This window comes from Podarcis pityusensis (assembly GCF_964106645.2).
Source record: "Podarcis pityusensis genome assembly, chromosome: 4".
Lineage (NCBI taxonomy): Eukaryota > Metazoa > Chordata > Lepidosauria > Squamata > Lacertidae > Podarcis > Podarcis pityusensis.
Window position 1 is genome coordinate 47,437,841 of NC_138027.1, and position 22,284 is coordinate 47,460,124.

Below are 22,284 nucleotides of genomic sequence, written 5' to 3' on the forward strand. Positions count from 1 at the left end.
GGCTCCCATGGTCAGAGCAAGGGGGGTGCCTAGGGGGACACCCCAGGAAGAAGGGGCCAGAGGGGACTCAGAGAGCAGCAGTTGGAAATCAGGACCAGCGTCCACACCAGAGTGCAGTAGGGGGGAGGAGTCCCAGGCATCGGGATCAGGCGGCGCACTGCCAGTGGGAGGACATGAGTCAGGATTGGCCACGCCTCCATCGGGGAGCGAGGAAACGGTCGAGAGGAAGGTTGAAGGCTGGGCGCGCGCGCCAAGTTCAAATGTACAGGAGGGCGGCGCAGTTGGCAGCCCGGATAGGGAGCCAGGTCCCAAAGCCCGCCGAAAAGAGGGGGAGGAGTCAGGGGGGTCAACGTCAGCGTCAGAAGAATCCAGGAAGGAAGGGACCCCGGGGGGTAGCAGGACCCAGAGGAGAAAGGAGAGACGGAAGAGGTGGAGTAAGGCTAGAATCTTAAACTGGTGTACAGGGGGCGGAGACTCAGATGGAGCTTCGCCGATCTAACCCCTAGACGTAGAGCTGGGGCGCTGCGGCTTGAAAATGGAGACTGTACTTCAATAAAGACTTTTGTACATTACTGCCGGCTAGCGTTGGTCCTCTGTGAGCTGGGACCTGGAGCCAGCTCTGACAGTAAGCTCCATCTCACCAAAAGTTTTGCACCAAAAACCTCGTAACGTGAGTGGACGCAGCGAGGGAAGAAGATTGGTGCTTCGCGAGCTCACAAAAGTCAGGCAAGATGACTACAGAACAGCAACTAGCAGCCCTGCAAGATGCAGTGACACAACTCAACGCGGAGGTACTCGCATCCAGGAAAAGGGAAGAGGAAGCGGCTGCCGCCTGCAGGGATCTCCAAGCCAGGTTGGAAGTGCTTGCTAAGCAGGGGCAACCGAGACCCAAATCAGAGGGGATTGGGCTGGGGAAAAGAGGAGGCAGCCTGGTATCTCATTTCGATGGGAATTTGCAGCAGTACCCTAACTTCCGAGCAGACGTGCTGTTTGCGCTGGAACTGCTGGATAAAGACTTTAGAGATGAGCAAGAGAAGGTGGGGTTTATCTTGTCCCATTTGCATGGGGAAGCTAAAGCGTGGCTGCGCAATCTGTGGAGAGATAAGGATCCGGCGCTCCAAAATGCGGATGCATTCATTAAAGCGATGGATTCGTGTTTTTTATCAAATATAGACATTGATATCGCCAGAAAAGACATACATGGGCTCAAACAAGGCAGAGCCAGTGTAAGGCAGTACCATTCCCGCTTTTTTGCATTAGTCCATGCGCTGGGATGGGAGAAGGATTCTGCCCCAGCCAGAGACCTTTTTTGGGAAGGCTTGAATGCAAATGTGAAAGATGAGATTGCAAGGGGGGAGAGACCAAAGAGCACTCAGGAGGTTGTCCGGCGGGCGCTGCAAATTGGGGTGCGTCTGGAAGAACGTCCATGGAACAGAGAAGAAGGACGTTGGGGACGTACGCCAGTGAGAGCACCTCCCCTCTTTCCCAAGGATGCAGCGCGTGCGCAATCCACACCTCCGCAGGGAGGAGGAGAGGAACCGATGGAAATTGGAGGCGCCAGGGCTCAGTCAGCAACCAGAGCCCTAACACCGGGAGCAGTCAAAGCGAAGCCTCCTAGAGGGAACAGGAAGTGCTACATCTGCGACAGTGCTCAGCACATGGCGAAAGAGTGTCCCCAGAGGCTCCACAAGCACACTGCAGCCTCAGCAACAGTAACAGACGCAACTCAGCAGAGAGAACCACAGCAGGGAAACGACAGAGTCTGGTTGGAGGAAGAGGCACTGGGGCCCAGCCAGACAAGTCAATGAAGCCGTCCCCAGAGATTTTGCAGCCCACAGACCCCCTCCCGCCCAAACCAGTGGTGCAGCTCACAGCATCGCTCCAACTACCCAATGGACTCACTATGGAAGTGCCGATTACCATTGACTCTGGTAGTAACGCAGACTTCATAGGACTGGATTTCATTCAAGAGCACAACATAGCACTCCTGCCAGCCACGCTGCCTCTGAAGGTTGTCACGGTGGATGGCAGGGAATTGCTGGGGGGGCAGGTGGTGCAGCAAACGCCTCCGATGGTGATGCAAATTGGGAATCACCGAGAAGTCATCAGCTTCAATGTCACCCAACTGTCGGACACGCCTATAGTATTAGGCATGAGTTGGCTGCACAGGCACAGCCCAGCATTGGCGTGGTACCAGCAACAACTGACCTTCGGCTCCTCATACTGTGCGGAACATTGCATTCTGCCTAGCCCGGAAGGGGAAGAGGATGACCCGCAGCTACAATTAGGCACGCTGCAAGCAGTGCCACTCAAGTACGCAGCGTTTTTGGAGGTTTTCTGCGAGAAGGAAGCGGACAAGCTGCCTCCCCACAGGTCCTATGACTGCAAGATTGACCTCCTGCCAGGGGCGACGCTGCCAACCGGGAAACTGTATTCCATGTCTGAAGACGAGCTGCAGGAACTCAGGGAGTTCATAGACCTCAACTTGAAGCGCGGTTTCATCCAGGAGTCGAAGGCAGTGGGGGGCAGTCCTGTATTCTTTGTGAAGAAGAAGGACACGCCCCCAAAAAGGCTTGTGGTGGACTATAGAATTTTGAACTCGAAAACCAAGCCCACAGCCTTTCCCATGCCCAAGATAGATGACCTGCTCGCAACGGTGAGGAAAGGACGCGTTTTCACAAAGTTGGATCTGCGAGGGGCGTACAACCTGATTCGCATACGGGAGGGCGACGAATGGAAGACTGCCATGTTCACGCCCCTGGGCACCTATGAATACAGAGTTATGCCCTTTGGATTACAAAATGGCTCCCACTGTTTTCAAGCCTTCATGCATCACGTATTGGCGGGTCTCCTCTACAAGAAATGCGTCTGCTTCCTGGACGACATCCTGATATTTTCAGAATCAGAGGAGACCCACGAGGGAGACGTCAAGGAAGTTCTGCAGAGACTGCAGGAGCACAGGCTGTACGCCAAGCTGGAGAAGTGCCAGTTCGACATGAAGGAGGTAGATTTCCTGGGCTACAAGTTGTCGGACAAGGGGCTCGCCATGGACAGCGCCAAGGTTCGCTCAGTGTTGGACTGGAAGAGCCCGCGCAATCGGAAGGAGGTCCAGCGGTTTGTCGGTTTCGCCAACTTTTACCGCAAGTTCATCAAGGGGTTCGCGATGCAGACGGCGGCCATTACCGACACGCTCAGCTCCAAGAAGAAGAAGTTCATCTGGACGGAGCAAGCGGAGCAGTCCTTTCAGAAACTCAAGCGTCTCTTCTCGTCCGAAGAGCAGCTACTGCATGTGAATCCCAGCAGACCGATGAGGGTTGAAACGGACGCCTCAGACAGAGCCGTGGGAGCAGTACTGTTGCAGCAAGACCCGCATGGGGACTGGAGACCGTGTGCCTTCTACTCCAGGAAGCTCAGCAAGTCAGAGCAGAACTACACCATCTGGGACAGGGAGTTGCTGGCCATTCATGCAGCATTCAAGGCGTGGCGGCACTTCCTCATTGGAGCCAAACACACAGTGCAGGTCCGCACGGACCATAAAAACCTGGAGTACTGGCGCACGGCAAGGTTCCTGAACCAGAGGCACATACGATGGGCGGAGTTCTTTGCGGATTTCGACTTCAGGATAGAGTACATCCCAGGCGACAACAACATCATGGCGGATGCACTGTCCAGAAAGCCGCAATACCTCGAGGAGGCGGCACCAGCGGCGGCCAAGCACATTTTCGCACCGAAAGCGTGGGCGTGCGCTTCAGCAACCGTGGACCTGGATGCTGTACGTCGAGCACTGCAGGAGGACCCCTTCGCACAAGCCAAGATGGAGGAGGTGCACAGGGGCACGGCGGAGGACGACGAGTTCCAGATACGCGACGGATTGCTCATCCGCAGAGGGGCCCTCTACGTACCGGGAGACGACCTCCGCGCGAAAGTACTGCAGCAGTTGCACGACGCACCCACCGCCGGGCACTTTGGCAAAGAGAAGACGGTAGAATTAGTAGCCAGAGATTTTTGGTGGCCCAAGATGCGGGGGGAAGTCGCGGATTACGTCTCGAGGTGCGACACCTGCCAAAGGGCCAAGTCAGTGCACAAACCGCCGGCGGGACTGCTCGAACCGCTGCAGACACCGCTCGAACCGTGGGAGAGGGTGGCCCTGGACTTTGTCACGGATCTACCCAGCTCGAGGGGCAAGACGGCAGTGCTAGTGGTGGTGGACATGTTCACCAAAATGGCCCACTTCATTCCGTGCGCGAAGGTGGCCACGGCGGAACAGACCGCCAAACTGTTCATAGACCACGTGTTCAGGGTTCACGGTCTGCCACGGTCTATCCTGTCCGACCAGGGGCGACAGTTCATCTCGAACTTCTGGCAGAAGCTGATGGGTTTCCTGAACGTCAAGATCAACCTAGCGTCGGCGAGACACCCGCAGACGAACGGACAAGCGGAGCGAGTCAACGCCATCATGCAGCAGTACCTGCGATGCTACGCAAATCAGCAGCCGGCAACATGGGTGGACTACCTGCCGCTCGCTGAGTTCGCCTACAACAACACGAAGCACGTGTCCACGGGGGTGACACCGTTCTTCGCCAACAACGGGAGGCATCCCAGAACCTTCCCGGGATTAGCGAGAGCGGGGGAGGGGGAGCCACAGGCAGCGGAAGCCTTAGCATCAGAGTTGCAGGAGGTTCACGAACAGCTTCGGAGGCAGTTAGAACTAGCAAAGCACGCATACAAACTGCAGGCTGACAAGCACAGAAGGGTTGGGGAAGACATACAGGTGGGAGACTGGGTTTGGTTAGCAGCCCAGGCAGTGCCGGCCAGATCGTTAGCGAAGAAGAAGCTAGGGCATAAGCAGCTAGGACCTTACCAAGTCGAGGCACAGGTCAATCCAGTGGCCTTCCGGTTGATACTGCCGGAGGGATCCAGAATGCACCCAGTTTTCCATAGATCAGTGCTCACGCCCTACAAAGCACCTCATAGATTTCAGGAGCCAGGCACGGCACCAGACCCGTTCAGGGAGACGCCCACAAGGGGGGGGGTCGCCAAGGCCGGAACCCGTCAACGAGGTCACAGAGATTTTAGACTCGAGATGGGGGGAAGAGGGAGTAGAATATCTTCTCGCCAGAGAAGGTACCCCGGCCAGCGCCAACAGTTGGGTGCCAGACTATGCCTTGGACGAACCTCTTCTCAAGGACGAGTTTCATGCCCTTTTCCCACACAGGCCCATGCCAGCCGAGTATTTCGACGACTGGCTTTTCACACCCACATTTTCAGCCAGCACATTCCAGGGGTTCACCTCGGCCGAGGAACCGGCACTAGAAACACGTTCCCCGGAGGGATCACCCTCGGGGTCTGCCTCAGACCGTTCCTATTGGTGGGACGATCGACCAGAGGAGCAGTGGCGCAGGAAGTGGCTGGGGGGTCCTTGGCAGGCAACGTCCCCGGAGGAGACCGGGGGAGAGACGGACATGGACGTGTTGGGGGAGGACCTTGGGTTCGAGCACGGCGGCAAAGAGATGGAAGCAGAGGAAATTGAGGTCGGCAAGAGCACGGAGGACGAGCCGGACTTATCCGGCTGGATGCACGCCACGGGGGACGAACTGTATCCGGCACTCACCCCCACAACGACGGAGCACCCAGTACCCACACCTGAAGGAGGGGAGGGGGGAAGGGGGGGCTTCGAGGGGGGGATGGATGTCAGGGGTTCAGGAGCAGAGGCACAGGAAAGGGAGGAAATAGAGAGCGAGGGGGAGGAGTCCGAAGGAAATGTTAGCGATGACAGCGGTCCGAGGTCTCTGAGTCTTTCCAGCGAATCGGAAGATTCACAGAAAGGGGCTCCCATGGTCAGAGCAAGGGGGGTGCCTAGGGGGACACCCCAGGAAGAAGGGGCCAGAGGGGACTCAGAGAGCAGCAGTTGGAAATCAGGACCAGCGTCCACACCAGAGTGCAGTAGGGGGGAGGAGTCCCAGGCATCGGGATCAGGCGGCGCACTGCCAGTGGGAGGACATGAGTCAGGATTGGCCACGCCTCCATCGGGGAGCGAGGAAACGGTCGAGAGGAAGGTTGAAGGCTGGGCGCGCGCGCCAAGTTCAAATGTACAGGAGGGCGGCGCAGTTGGCAGCCCGGATAGGGAGCCAGGTCCCAAAGCCCGCCGAAAAGAGGGGGAGGAGTCAGGGGGGTCAACGTCAGCGTCAGAAGAATCCAGGAAGGAAGGGACCCCGGGGGGTAGCAGGACCCAGAGGAGAAAGGAGAGACGGAAGAGGTGGAGTAAGGCTAGAATCTTAAACTGGTGTACAGGGGGCGGAGACTCAGATGGAGCTTCGCCGATCTAACCCCTAGACGTAGAGCTGGGGCGCTGCGGCTTGAAAATGGAGACTGTACTTCAATAAAGACTTTTGTACATTACTGCCGGCTAGCGTTGGTCCTCTGTGAGCTGGGACCTGGAGCCAGCTCTGACACATACGCTTCAGGTTACAGACTCCGCTAACCCAGAAATAGTACCTCGGGTTAAGAACTTTGCTTCAGGATGAGAACAGAAATTGTGCTCCGGCGGTGCGGCAGCAGCAGGAGGCCCCATTAGCTAAAGTGGTGCTTCAGGTTAAGAACAGTTTCAGGTTAAGTACGGACCTCGGGAACGAATTAAGTACTTAACCTGAGGTACCACTGTGTATATATATATATATATATATATATATATATATATATATATAGTCATTCTACATTACTAGCGAGACTTTACCTGCAGCCTCTAGATAATCTGTCCCCCATCTCTGAAGACCAGCACAGAAAAGCTGAAGGGGGAGCTGAATAGTCTCACAGTACCACTTTCTGTATTAATTCTAACAAAGGATTCTTCATTCTGGTTCAACTCTATTTCAAAAAACCAATTGTCATCACAAAAGAGGTCTAGTAACATCACAAGGTTAGGATAGCAGGTTTTTTGTTTTGTTTCAGTATGCCCTATAAGTGACATCTATGAAACTATCTTAGTAAAGTATACTGTTTATAGTCAGTGGGGAGTTGCTCCTTTGATTACGCAAACAGTGTCATATGAGACACATGTATTGGAGCATGCAGTGCTGAGTCCAGCTGAAACCAACATCCTTGGAATATATTGGAGACCTTTGGATCAGCTATCTAGTACTTTTTGCATTTTTAGCTCCTGAATGGCAGAGCAAAAGGATTTCACCATAACTTTAACTACCAGACACTGATTCAGCCTGTGAGTTTCCCCAACCTTTGACCACCAAGGGAGCTATGGGCCAAATAGCTAGATCAGCAAAGGAGCTTAGACAGAATAGATTGTGTAATAAGGCCAAACTCCAGAACTGATACCAGGTCAGATGCTTCTACAACTGACTACATTGCCTCTTCCACACCATGACCATTCATAGTCCCCCCTCCCCCTGAAGTTTCATGAACACCAGGCTGGTAGAGGCTGGACCAACAGTAAGCATCTTATTCACACAGAAAGCCAAATATAAACAGAAAACAATTTATAAATCAAATTTACTGTTACAATATAAAGAAATGTTTGCTTTTAATCTGATGTTAAAATTGTATTAAGTTTGTTTGTCTTCATTTTAGTAAGCCACTTTGGGGGCCATTCTGTTTGAAAAGTGGTTTATGTTTTAAAAAAGTAAATACACAGACTTTGCAAAGCTGAAGTGACATGCAAGTGCTGTTCAGTAACCTCCATGTGGGACCATAACATTCTCTGTCCAGTTCTAGTGCCCTCTTTGAAATAAATGAAAGCTAATTTGTTAGTAACAGTCCTGTGGCAGCTGCAAAACAAATAAACTTCAGTCTTGGTAGACCACAGAACATAATTAGCACCAAACAAGCTTCAGCCATCCATTTTGCTGAAGGATGAAGGATTTTGTGGGAACAAGCATTTAAAGTTTCAAATCAAAATGGGTGGTGTTGGGGACTTGCCAGTGATTTCCAGTAGTAAATGTGCTTTTGCAAATGACTAATCATACAAAGATGACCCAATACTCTTTTGCATCTTTGGAAGTGGCAAGTACATTAATTCTCTGATTAATGCTCCTTAAGAATGCCCACTTTTAATTTCGTCTAAACTGTAATGCTTTTGCTTTGTCTTTTGAAGGGGAATGTAAAACAAGTATATTTTACAGCCAGTATGTGACTGTTATGTGACATGAAATCGTAAGTCCAAATTTAAGATTCCTCAATTCAAATTTTAGAAATTCAAAAATTAGAGTTTAACGTATTGTATCGCATGGACCCAAAAGGGACGCGGGTGGCGCTGTGGGTAAAACCTCAGTGCCTAGGACTTGCCGATCGTATGGTCGGCTGTTCGAATCCCCGTGGCGGGGTGAGCTCCCGTCTTTCAGTCCCAGCTCCTGCCCACCTAGCAGATCGAAAGCACCCCTAAGTGCAAGTAGATAAATAGGTACCGCTTTATAGCGGGAAGGTAAACGGCGTTTCCGTGTGCTGCGCTGGTGCTGGCTCACCAGAGCAGCTTCGTCACGCTGGCCACGTGACCCGGAAGTGTCTCTGGACAGCACTGGCCCCCGGCCTCTTAAGTGAGATGGGCGCACAACCCTAGAGTCGGACACGACTGGCCCGTATGGGCAGGGGTACCTTATCGCATGGACCCAGTTCTTCATTTTTTCTATGGCAATCACTTGTAGCCAAGTAAGATTATTTTCCATGACTATGGTCTTAATGGTGTGTCTGTAAATGACTGTGGAGGCCAGTTCTGAATCCACATGTCCTTCCACGGTCGGGACATAGGTTTCTGGGTGGGAGTTGATCATGGTGAGGATTTGCTAAACGTGCCTTCCTTTTATCTTGTTTTTCCCTTTCATCCTGAGTTTATGATTCTTCAATATCCAAGATGCCTTTGGTAGAGGCTCTTCTCCAATTGGAGAGCTTGCAGGTCAGTGTTTCCAAATTATCCATGCTTATACTGCTTTTTTTCTAGATTTTAGAGTGTCTTTTAACCTCTTTTGTTGTCCACCGGCAATTCTCTTTCCATTCTTAAGTTGGAAATAGAGTAGTTGCTTTGAAAGATGATAATCAGGCATCTGAACAACACGACCAGTCCAGCAAAGTTGATATGAAGAATCATTGCTTTGACATTGGTGATCTTTGCTTCTTCCAGTACACTGGTATTACTGCGCCTGTCTTCCCAAGTGATATATACCGTATTTTTCGCACCATAGGACGCACCGGACAATAGGACGCACCTTGTTTTAGAGGGGGGAGAACAAGAAAAAAAAATTCTCCCCCTCTCTGCCCAGCGCCCCTTCAGAGAGGGGGAGAATTTTCCCCCTCTTGTTTTCCCGCTCTAAAACAAGGTGCCGTTTAAGGTGCGTTCAGGCGGCTACCTTGGAAGCCTGGAGAGCGAGAGGGGTCAGTGTGCACTGACCCCTCTCGCTCTCCAGGCTTCATGTTCCTTTCGACCTGCTCTTTGGGGCTGGCAGGGGGAAGCCCACCACCAGCCCCAAAGAGCAGGTCAGGGAGCAGCGGAAAGGCGCAGCGGAGAGGCTGCTGCCATAGTCGCGCGTCACCTCTCCAGCTGGGAGAGGGTCGCGAGGCTATGGCTTCTTTTGCCCCGTGCGCGCTCTCCCGGCTGGAGAGGTGACGCGCGGCTATAGTGGCTCCAGCCATAGCCGCGCGTCACCTCTCCAGCTGGGAGAGGGTCGCGGGGGGCTTCTTTAGCCCCACGCGTGCTCTCCCGGCTGGAGAGGTGACGCGCGGCTATAGAGGCTCCTGCCGGGAGCGTCACCTCTCCAGCCGGGAGAGGGTAGCGGGGCTATGGCGTCTTCACTCCATAGGACGCACACACATTTCCCCTTCATTTTTGAAGGGGAAAAAGTGCGTCCTATAGAGCGAAAAATACGGTAAATTTTTTCGGAGACACCGTTGATGGAATCTTTCAAGGAGATGGAAGTGGACATGCTGCTTTAAAGAGGTGGAACAGATGCTCTGGAATGAAAAGGATTTTGTACTGCTAGCTTCAAATATACAAACCAAGCATGGGCAGAGACAGTTTAAATACTTCTATAAGCATCAATCCAGTGGCCCACATCAGATCAGCTAGGAGGGACAGCCCAACACCTCAGGAGATTTTGCCTTCAGCTTACTCAATCCATTTCTGTGTGTTTCTCTATCAGTGCCAAACATGTTCCTTTTGTTCTCTGCACATAAATCTAGCTTGCATCATTCTAGCTGGAGGCTGATGTGGGAAAGGTGTGCCACATTCTCCAAACTTCCGATAGTTTCCCCTACATTGCAGAGATATATTGGTGACAAGAACCCATATTTTTACAGCCAGATCTCATAAAGAGTTGTTTACTAACCATTAAAGAATATCAACTCTACATTATCTTGCCTGACAAATGGTATGGTTAGACCAGTGTACAACCTTTAAACTTTAAAACTGCTGAATAAAAAAGGAATTAAAAAAAATATCCATTTTGAGCTGAAACTGACTGTGTCTACCATCAACATTTAACTAAGATTGAGAAAACTAAGTCTTGACAGTGGCTCTGAGCCTTTCTTAACTCACCTCCGCTAAGTCCAAAGCCTTCTTATTTTGTGCATGGCACAACTTTTGCAGAATTTACAATGGGGGCAAATTACTTTTACTCTGGGATAAAGTACTTCCCAGCAGTGCCAGAAATAGCCAACAGTTCCTACAGATTCTAATTAATCATTTCTAATGACGGATTGTAAGTAGATGTGTGGCTCCCTCAAACTCAGTGTTGCATCAGCCAAAGGCAAAACATAATGGGCGCAGCCTACAGAAAAATAAACATGCTTACTTACTGTTGAAATCAGAGTGAGATAAGTTCTTAAATGTGTGCTTGTACCATTGATTTTAGCAGAAATTAAATAGACTTTGTACTTTTACTGTAGTCTGTGTATTTGATCCTTTGCTGTAAATATGTATCCAATAAATGTGTATTCAGTCTATTGTCTCTATATGCTTTTAATAAAGATGTCTGGTAGGCTTGGGGTTCTCTGTATCATGCCTGTTCACCTTGAATCAGTAATTCCTTGCAGCCATAGAGCTCCCAGTTCCCTTCATTGGAGAAGGACGTTTTGAGGGCATCAAGCCAATGCTATGAACCATAACAATCCAGTAGGCCCTGTGAAACTGTGAAACACTGGGAATTGTGAGAAATCCAGTGACAGAACTGCCATTTCATTGGTTAAAACTAAACTGGTCAACATGCTCTATTGAGGTTGAATATTGTTTCACAAAAAGTAAAGAAGCTGTGCGTCTCATTTTCATAGGGAGATGTTTTAGGTTTTTGTAAAAAAAAAGTCAAAGCCCTCTGCGTTCAGACATCTGACTTCATCACCTCTGAAGCACCGTAGATGCACAGCCCTTCCTCACGCCTCCCTTTCTCTCTCCCATTGCACACTGGCTTCCGCATGGAGATCCTGGTTTACGTTTAGCCAGAATTCTAAAGGATCTGATCAGCTGTTGAAATATGTTAATATCAGGAGAAGCTCTAATTCAAAGATGGAAGAAATGCAGTACAAATTCTAACCTTTTTCTTTTTCTTGCATTTGTGCCAACAGGTTGTTGAAAAGTTTTTCTTTCTTTTTTTCTTTTTTCTTTTGCTGTAGGCAAGGTTCTCAAACTGCCCTTGATTTTGGGCTACCAGCCATAAACAGACAAAAGAAACCAGCAATGCATAGCAGTAAACATCATAGGTACACCATTAAGAGCAGAATTATCAAATAGTAGCATAGTTTATGACTGAAAAACAGAAATAATCTGAGCTTAATTAGTGTTTTTGCTAAACCTACAAATTCAGGTACTTGACTGGGGCCTATTATTATTAATTTTATAAAGACATTTCTTTCATTATTCTCAGCAGACCATCTTTCAGTTCCGTGATGTCTTTACACATGGCTTTCAAAAGAAATGATGCAATCTGCCATTCAACACAGCTTGTCAATGGAAGAAATGCATTTTAAAAAAAAAAAATGCTTGAAATCACTTGATTAAACAACAATAACTACACACACACACCCCTTACTGCTTTCTGATTCATATGCTCCTTCGTTGTAATTTTTTAGTGTGCGTCAGGCAACATAATTAGACAGATGGAGAAGCTTCAAGGCTCAACTCAGACTGGGTCCCACCATTCACAGAAAAAGTGGAGACAGCTTAAGGAAAAAAAAACACCTGAAGAGTTTAACACTTGCTTGTAATTGATGCTCCCTTGTGAGGCCCCCAAACCTCTTCACTTGCTGGCTGCACAGAAGGTAGAGCATGATAATCTTAATCTCAGGGTCATGGGCCCAGGTTGGGCTAAAGATTCCTGCATCGGGAAGGGGGGTGGACTGCATGATCTTCATGTTTCCTTCCAACTCTACAATTCTATTTACTGCTGAATATCTATATCTATTTCCACAGCTGCTGAGGCCTCAGTGGACTGGACGTAGGGAGAAATAGACCTCTTTTGCACTACTTTAGTTTTCTCCATCCTCATTGTTTTGCTCTCTTTCATTCTCTCTAGGCTAGCCAACCCATGGGTAATTCCCCCCACTATCCATGCCTTTGGTACTGTCATGTATGCCCATAGAACTCTTACAGGGGGGCAGACCTTGGCCCAGTCAGAATCCTCCCCTGCTTACAAACATATGGATAGAACCAGATGCAGGTGTGGAGGCTGGAGCTACAAGCCCTCACTGCATCTACCTCTGATTCTATGAATGTGTAAGGATGATTGCGTTTACGCCTATATTCAGTTACTTGAAGCTGGAAGTATGGACTTTCTGCTTTGAAAAAATATTCTCTTTGAGTTAGGTCATGCCATGTGCATGAAAGTTCTGTCTGCGGTGTATGGTCTGTGGTGGCTGTTTCACCCGTGCAAGTTATCATTTCATGATGCAGGCATCAGATGACGCTTCTATATATGTGAATGCATCCTTACTCTAGAGTAGCTGTAATCCCTTTGCAAGTACCATCTTTAGTGAGACTCACCCTGAAGTAAGCAGGCTAGACCTCCAATCAATAATGTTTTTCTAAGAGCTTAAATATTGTTTTATTTTGAAATATTTGGAACTTGTTTTGTTGTAAGCTGCATTGAGCATATTTATATGGGAAAGCAGCATACAAATTTTAATAATAATAACAATAATAAGGCTTGAATAGGGCTACAGCCTCTCTCAAACTGTGTAAAAGCAACAGCTGTTCAGTCTATATTTGTGCCTCACACTTATTTTTCCAGCTACTTTTTAACAGGGAGGAACTATGCTGGCAATATTTGCATGTGAAGTTAATGTTCTAGTCTAGCTATATATGTTTTATACAAAAATCATTATGGAAAGTAATGTTATTCACTAATAAATCATATCCTCAGTTGGCATCGTTAACACAGCTACGTGCTGACCATTCATCTTTTATCACTCTGACACAGAAATTAGTAATAAAGCTTTAAAAATTATAACAAGGGTACACTAGGGAAGTACTTCAAAGAAAGCAGCACCAAATGTCTAAGAGCATTTGTGATGCAAAGTAAGATGGCTCTGGTAATATCTGAAATTCTCTGCTGCATCCGAAGCCATTGATGAAACTGTAATGTGGGTAACAGAGAAATAGGGATGCCATTAAGGTTCTAAATAGATGCTCTCAGTAATTGCCCTTCTCTGCCACGGTGGACAATTTTAGATATGTTCAATGCTATTAAAAAGAAATGCAATAAACGTCCTGCAATCTGTGGGTAGGCTATTGTCCTTGTTACACTGAAAGTACAGTGGTTTGTTCAACTGAGCCATTCCCAAAGTTTAGACTTCACTGGTAGCTGGTCACCAGGGCTGACTGAGGACATTTTGCCACTAGAGGCAAAACAAAAAAATACTCCTTCCTGCCTCTTTTGCTGCACACACACTGCCACGTGTCTGCCCGCTGTCCCTTCCTTCTTTGCTTCATGCCCGCCACCCATGCACCCACCACCCATGGCCACCAGGTGCATGCACACAGCAGCAGTTGCTCAGTGGAGAGAGAGGTTGTGAAGGTCAACAAGCACAGGGCATGTTCCACAGAGCAGAGGTCAAATTTACCATGCCTCCCAACTCTCAGGAACCTGCCACCCTGAGGCAACTGCCTCCCCTTGTCTCATAGGTGGGCTGGCCCTGCTGGTCACCCAACACTCTCTGTTTCCTTACTGCCACTAAATAGGCCTAGTAGGAACAGAAGAAAGGTTTCTCAACCTAAAACAAACTTTCTCTTATGCAGTTGTCTCTAAATGATTATACCAAGTTGTCTCTTGGTTGGTGGTACTAAACTGGTGCATTAAACTGGTGATACAGCATGAAATATAACCATTTACAGAATCAGGATCAAAACTGCAGTTCAGGGCCAGCAATGGCTCCTTTACAGAAGTTAAAAAAGGAAGTAAAGACCACGATGTGCTGTTGTCCAAGCAGAAGAATGGAAACATCAAACCAACATAAGCAAGAAGCTGAGTTAACCTTCAGTATATTTCAATAGCCATGCTTCTTAAAAAAAAAAAAAAAAAAAAAAAGGTAGGAAAGATAAGACATGCATGCTTGAGGCTGAAGAAAAGACTGTTTGTACCTAGCACATTGGAGGAATTGTTCAAGAACAGTTCAGCCATGTCAAAATATGACCCTGTAAAGCTGCCAAGGGTCACACAGTTCTCTAATCATCTGCTGAGTTAGTGCTAGACATAGAGGTTGAAGCCACTGGTGAGTTGCTTTAACTTAATGCACCTTGCTGTTTTACAAGACTTTGCAGAAAGTTTTATCCTCCCAGCTCAAGAAGAAGGAAGCTGTGCAGTGGGAGTTAGATAAGCGTCTTTCCATGGGCTCAATCAGACATTTGATAACTCCGCCAGAGTCAGCACAAATTTGATGCATTGTGGCATCCTCAAAGCACGTGCTATGTGATATATTTTGGTCTGCTGTTCTCATGTAGAATGGATACACACATATACGCATGTGCTAAAATATCTGGATTTCTTTGTATCTTTGGTCTGAAAACAATAATCTAAAATCCATACACAAAAAGGCATCTCCAGTAAACACAAACTACGGTATATAAAGATAATGTAGTCTGATACAATATTTCATGGAAATGTGATGTTGAAATGCTGGGACTTGTTTCTCAGTAAATAAATGTATAGGAGGGATTTAAGCTGTAAATTTGTCACCAGTTCTTTCACTGAACATATCTTGGCTGTGAGTCCTGAACGACTGGCTCCCTGCCTTGCAGGACTTTTTCCACCTGGCCTGGGAGGGTGGGGCCTCATTGATTCCAGCTCCAAAAGCTGAGGCTGCTGAACACTCTTGGCTGGGACATTATTTAAGGGGGTTATTGTGGTTATCTATATTATTTTTTATGTTTATTTTAGATCTTATTATGATTTATGTGGAAATTGTTCAATTTGGTTGTGCACTTTTTGATGTTTTATTTATTGCTTGACTACTTTTGTTATGTTTGTAATTATGTATCCCCCCCCCGCCCATGTTGTAAACTGCATTGAGCATGGTTTTAAATATGGAAAGGTGGCATACAAATAAAATGTACATGTGTAGGCTTAAGATCATATAATTGTTTCTCTGTTGTAAAAATTACTACTAGCCACGATGGCTATGTTCTACGTTCACTGTTGAAGGCATTCCAGCTCTGCATACCAGTTGCTGGGAATCTCAAGAAGAGAGAGTACTACTGTTCTCAGGTCCTGCTTTTGAATTTCCTATAAGCTCCTGGTCTAGGATGAGCCTTTGGTCTGATCCAGGAGAGCTCTCATGTTCTTAAAAAAAGTAAAAAAAGGACGTTTCTCCCGCTGTCCCATTTGTTGGCAGTAGCTTGTAGCTTTAAGACCAAACTGAACCAATGATGGCCAACTAAATATCTGAAACACAATCATATCAACTCATATCTAATCTTGCTATTGATTTAAAAAGCAAGCAATTTAAAGTGCACCATAATAGTACAGCTTAGGTATAAGGGAGGTGCCATTTGTGAAAACTTTGGGCAGAAACAAAAAAGGACACACACGTTTTAAGGTTGCTTCCCCCCTTTGTTTTTTAGGGTAAAATCATGAAAGAAGGCAAATGCGTTCACCCATTCAGGAGAACTAGGAAGCATTGTCCATATTTTTATTTGTCTTTGTGACGTCATCATGTAGCCAGGCATGATTTGCTGCACAGCATCGTAACTCCACCACAATCACTGTGACACTCCCAGAAAGAGTAAAGAATGGTGCAGCAGCTGATCTGGTAGAAAAACTGGCAGAGAACAAGGAGAGCACAGATGGGCTTCATACAATATTTCAATCACCCTAAAAGGCCTTTATCACCCCCTAAATGAGCAAAGATGAATTTACTTGTGTTTGATTTTTCTGTGGGTTTTTTTGCTGTTGCAACCGGGACCCTATGTCCAGTTTTGAGATGCACCCACTGCTTTTTTTCTGGGGGGACCCAGGCATTCACATACCCCTAAACATTTTGTGAATCTACGTTTGGCATCATTGAGGGGCAATATTTCAATATAAGTAGGAAAATGAGAGTACCCCTAAACATTTTTTTTGAGAGGTGGCTGCACCTCTGAATGTCCTCTAAGAGTCCAAAATGTAAAAACAAAGGGAGAAATGCAGACAACTAAGCCAATTCCAGATGTAATCCCCTGTCTCTTATCTGGGAACATCGCCTGGACAGGCCATGATTTAGATCAGAATTCATCCTGGTCCCAAGATACAATTAACAAATGTTTATGCAGCGGGAAAGGATTTCAGAATCACATCTCCTAGGACAATAATTATACAGGTGCATCCTGAGAAGCAAACTACAGGGGGAAAAAGCATGAAGGCATTGATTAAATACTTGATGGGATTCAAGTCCTCCCTTTCAAACCATTCCAGTTGTTTGCCAGGCCTGTTGGTGTTAATGCATAGTGCTGACAAGGAGTGACTTTCAAATATCTTCTCAATGTCTTCATGTTTTCTCAATAATTTTATAATTTAACCAACACTTTGTTAATTAAACAATGGGGAGTGGGGGAACCAGCATCTACATCGAATAATATTTTGAAAGCATAGTGTGCTCAAGAACTGTTAATTAAAAAAATAAGTATTTTTTTTTTAGCAAGAAGGAGTTTTCTCTTAAAAGGAAACCACAGTTGTAAATATTTCTATTCATGCATTGCATGAATGGGAAGTTTATTTATTTAATTCAAAAGGCAGACTTTTGAATTAACAGTATGCAAGATTTTTTTAAAACCCCACAAGCTCCAGTTTCCTTACCTTATCACCCCTACCCTTAATAGTATGAACAAAAGATTAAAATAAGAAATGAATGATATTGGAGATGTAATATATAGTATAATAAAATATTGGATCTGAAATTTGTAGCTCAAGATGCTTCTGCATTTTTTAAGAATACCGTATAGGAACAATAACTGGAAATCCATTAACTATCACTTAGAAGGTGTGTTCTGGATTTTACCTCAACATGTATGGGCTAAAACTGTGGGTGGGACAGTAGCCCACATGCAAGTCCCACCCGCAATGTCACAGTATGCATCAGCCTGCCTGCTTACCGTATTCCCCAACCCTCCCTGTGCTGAGTGGAGAAGGTTTTCAGGAGGGGTTTACTTACATTTCCTTGAACATGGGTAGAACACTTTGCAGAATCAGGGAACCTTCTTTATCACACAGAGTTACATTTGTGTGTTTGGGTAGATACCTATATTCTGCTACCGAAGTTGAAGTGCTAGGTAAGGCTACCTAATTTGACCTCTACTGACTTTTTAAACTAGCACACCAACTAAAGTTAAACAGCACCTTTCTCTCTGTTCCTACCTAACAAAGAACCTGTCTGTTTTGTGAAAGGATGGAGGGAGACCAACAGATGGTTTTTGTAATTTCCAAAGATGGGAATTGGCCAAAAGCCTTGGTGTGGCCCAATATTAAATCCAACCTTAAGACTCTGCAGAAAACATAAAAAGCCAGACTATTCTGTCCCACCTGCTTCTTTGTTTATTTTTGTAGCCTGATGAAGAGCTCTGGAGAACTCAAAAGCCTGCATACATTTACTATATGTGCTGTAGATTTTGTTTCCTGAATTTGCTTTCATTATGTTCTTTTTGTTCCTGTCCACGTTTATGCTGTTTCTTTACAGAAAACATTTAGGTGGGAGGTAGGGAAATGTATTTCCCCCCCAAATAAGACAAGTTTAAAAGGAAAAAGGGAAAGAGAAGTGACGCAAGTCCCTCTTGTTTGTATTATCTGTCTATCTGACCTCCTTCTGTTGGAATCTGAGAAAACCACCTACCAAAATGGATGCTATTTTAAACTACCCATCTTCTCTGACAAGATTCCCCTCCCCTTTAGGAACTGTTCATTGCTGCTCTGAAGGAAAATAAGAACTTCACACAATTATTCTTCATGACTCTCTTGAGTGTGCTTATGGCAATAAGCCCAGCCTGTTTTTATACAGAAAAGATATTCCAAGCTACTTTAAGCTCTCACATTTAACCCCTTGAAAAGCTACTGTATCTATTTCGGCACTACAGCACTGTGGGGTTTGTTTGTTTTTTCCATATACAGACATAGCAAGATGTTAGCAAATCAACAGGTGGAACTAAGGCAATAGGGCAAAATGTCTAAAAGTGATAACAAGCTCAGCTAAGCAGGTCATAGACCCACACAATATATTGTAATGATATATATTTAATACAGCCTACTCCTTTTTCATAAAGATGTTTGGGGTCACCCAACCCAGGCCAGCCTGAGACCAAATGTTGCCCCAGCTGAGAAGTATTTTTGGTGGCTCTCTGAGCAAACAGGGGACTTGCTGGCAAAGCAGCATTACCAAAGCAGTACTGAGGGTCAGTCCAAGGTCAGAGCACAAGCAAGCAGAGTCCAAAGCAAAGGCTCTGGCGAGAAGCAAAATCACAACAGTTCAAAGTCAGGGACCAAGCTATCTGAGCTCAAAAGGGTCAGGCAAGAGACAAGGTTACAGCAGTCCACAGCCAGATTTGGCATAGACAGGCAACCCAGTAGCAGGCAGGACACAGAGCTGGTTTAGCAGCTCTTCCAGCTCAGCACTGGGAGTTTTAAGCTGGTGCTGCTGGAACCACGCCACAGCCTCAGCTGACTCCTATTAACTCCCCTTTTCCAGAGGTCTCCTTAAGAGGCGGGTCTTATTTCCAAGGAGACTGTTGCTCCTGAAGAGCCATTGCCTGTATCCATGCACTTGCTCAGAATCAGGTTTCCATCCAGTGTTTATGGCACCTCCTACTTTCCTTTGGGCTTGGAACTCATTTGGCCTCAATGTGTTGAGGCTGAACTCACCCTGGGTGTGGATGGCCCCTCCTCAGCCTCACTGCAGGATCCCAGCTCCTTGCCCCCAGAGGGAGCCTGGCCCAGGGCTTGGCCAAGGACCTCTTCTAAGGGGAACATCCCCAGCTGGGACATGGCACCCTCCTTTAATAAGGATTCCTCCATCTGAGACATGACACATACATCATTCTTCCGCTTTTAAAATATCATATAGTAATCTAAGTTCTCTAAGTCCTGATCCTACTGTAGCCAAAAACAGCACCACACAAACATACATAAGAAAGAGATACAGTCAGGCTCAGGCAAAACGTCAAGGTTTACAGTACTAAAAAAATATTGAGGTAGGGAGCTCAATAGCCATGGCATGCTGTGACTCACAGTTGGGCAGGTGAGGGGATCTGGAAATCTGGAGGGAAGGGTCAGTGGAATGGGATCTGCATTCTGCTCTCTACACTACAACATTGTTTGCAAATCCTATGTCTTTAAAGCTTTAATTCACGATTTGCATGCATGATTTACCGCAGTCAGATAAGACAATAACTTTGAATGCATGAACCTGACTTTTCCCTAAGGCATATGCCTTACTTTTAAGAAGCATGCATAATTCACCATATGTTAAACATAAATAATTTCACTGTTTAATATTTGGCTTCATACAAATAAATCAGAACAACAAATAAAATTCTTCCTCTGGAATGTATGTGTTCATGAGGACTAGAACATAAGGATATGTGCAGAAAATATGCTCTTTGAGGCACCTAATGCCTTTGAGTTAGAGGAAATTACCACACACTGTGTTAAATAACACCTTTTATCAACATGTAAATAACTTTTCTTGGTAAGCAATCATGAAAGGTTCTTCAAAAGAAAATTAATATATCTGATTTGTTTATATCTTCATCTAATTTAGAGCAAGAGGAATTGGCACTGAAAAGAGATATGAAATGTGTCACTAATATTTACCACGCTATGTACTTGAGTGTATATATAAATGCTTATAAATAGTTACATGCTCAGTATCTGTGATGAGCTAAATCAGATAAGCTATTTAATATACAATCCTATACGGTATGTTGCAAGCAATTCCAGTCATCTCCCTTTTTCTGTCAGCTGTAGCTTTGGTGGGAAATTAAAAGTTAATTTTGTCTTTGTCCTTTTGTCTTTCTCCTTATCAGTATTGCCTCCAAGGCATGCTAAAGTATGCTGAAAGTGACCTTCAGTTTACTAATATCATCCTGACACAAGTGATTTAGTCTCCATTCCTCTAATGTTCATCGTTAAACAGAAGAAACAGTCACTCACCAACAGCCCGTTGATTTCATTGTGTTCACAAGTGCACCCTCGCCTCTAAACACACAAGGGATCTGTATCTATTTTAAGAACAACACAACAGACTGTGTGATATTTAGCCTATATTTGTGCATGAGTATTAACTCATTGTAACATTAGTAGTAGTAGTAGTAGTATTATATCTTGTATTAATTTATTTCTCATAAATCTCAAAGCAATTTGCAACCAAATGAGAAAAATACATAAAAACAGGTTTTAAAGCAGTAGAAATGAAATATTGTCACATTTTTTCATAAGCACAAAGGCACACACATTGCTCTGTTGTGATTTAAGTAGTTGTCTGGCTTTTGCCGAATGGTTCCTAGCAAATGTGGATATCCCATAATTCCTTTTATTGACTAAAGAAACAAGTAAGATGATTCCCCTGAAAAATGTATCCAATTCAACTGTTTTTTATTTGGAGAAGATACATGTGATGCCTATAATCCCTTGCACTATTAAAAGTTATTGTAGGATGGTAGCTTGAACAGCGATAGAAGCACAATTCTGAATTCACTTCTGTTCATGAATGCAGTCAGTAGTCTTAGACTTGTTGTTATCTCTCCGCCTGCAGTGGCTGGATGACTACCTATCACGGATGCTGTAGAAGTGGATTTCCTGTATTGAGTTTGAATATATTACCTTTAAGGTCCCTTCCAACTCACTGATACCATCCCCAATACGTGGAGAATGACAATGCATTGTGAATGCAGTTCGAACATTAGAAAGTACTATAGAGATTTCCTATTGTTGCCTAAATGTCGGTTCCTTCCCTCCTGGGTAACAAAATCAGCCTTAATGTTCAATTCTGTGAAGAACTGTGACTTTTACAGGAGCACCGGTCCTTCTGTCAGTACACAAGTGGGAAAACAGGCATATCTCCTGAAAGAAATCCTGCATGGCTCTGTTGAAGTCAATGACTCCTTTGCATATGACGTTGGTATGTAGCATGTTTGGCAACCTGATGATGGGTGTGATTTTTAGAGATATTCCAAATATGAATACTTGCAAGGAAGAATATGAAGTGAGCCCTGGCAAAAGTTTTGTGGGATACGAACAAAGAAGGAAAGAATAAATGAGAAAGCAAGACTGGAGGCAGGTGAAAACTAAAAGAGATAAAGATTGTCCATGATTCTAGATGTAAACACTCAATTAATCATTAGAAAGGCAATTTCAAGAGAGAGAACAGACTTTCCCAGGCTACATGCCCTGAAAAATAATCCTTCCATGATGAGCACTTTCCATTTGCTACCATCTTTTCGCCTGACGTTGAGGCCACAGCAGCAGTTGTCAGCGGGACTTAAGTGCACATAAATGTGCACTGGATTGTGGCCAGTGAATCTTTGTTAGCTTCTCATGTGCCAGTGAGGAATGGCAATCAATTTCAATCCAATCAGCAATTACCTGTGCCAACCATCACTCAACGTTGTCAGACTGTGATTCCCCTGGCACTCATGCTTTGATTAGTCAGCTTGCCTAGGTAATCTGCAAGACAGGAGTTGAAAGGAGGAAGAATTGGAAATAATAATAATAATGTTCCCTTTCAGTGCATTGAAGAAGAAGCTGTTCAAGAACAATCCCTTCTTGTATAAACAACAGCACAGAGTGCCGTCTGGGCAGCCAGGGTCAATGACAACTTGGGTTATCATTCCTTCGTCCT

The 22,284-nt window shown here is 45.8% G+C and overlaps 1 long non-coding RNA gene across 2 annotated transcripts in view; it reads right to left on the reverse strand.

Moving 5' to 3' along the window:
* Positions 1–20,660, reverse strand: part of LOC308476620 — a 33,843-nt gene extending 13,183 nt beyond the window's left edge. The window contains exon 1 of one of the 2 annotated variants that reach the window (XR_013986006.1): positions 20,598–20,660. This is a non-coding gene — a long non-coding RNA (uncharacterized lncRNA). The remainder of the gene's footprint in view (positions 1–20,597) is intronic. The other variant, XR_013986007.1, reaches the window with a different exon arrangement.
* Between the last annotated feature and the right edge of the window lie 1,624 nt (positions 20,661–22,284).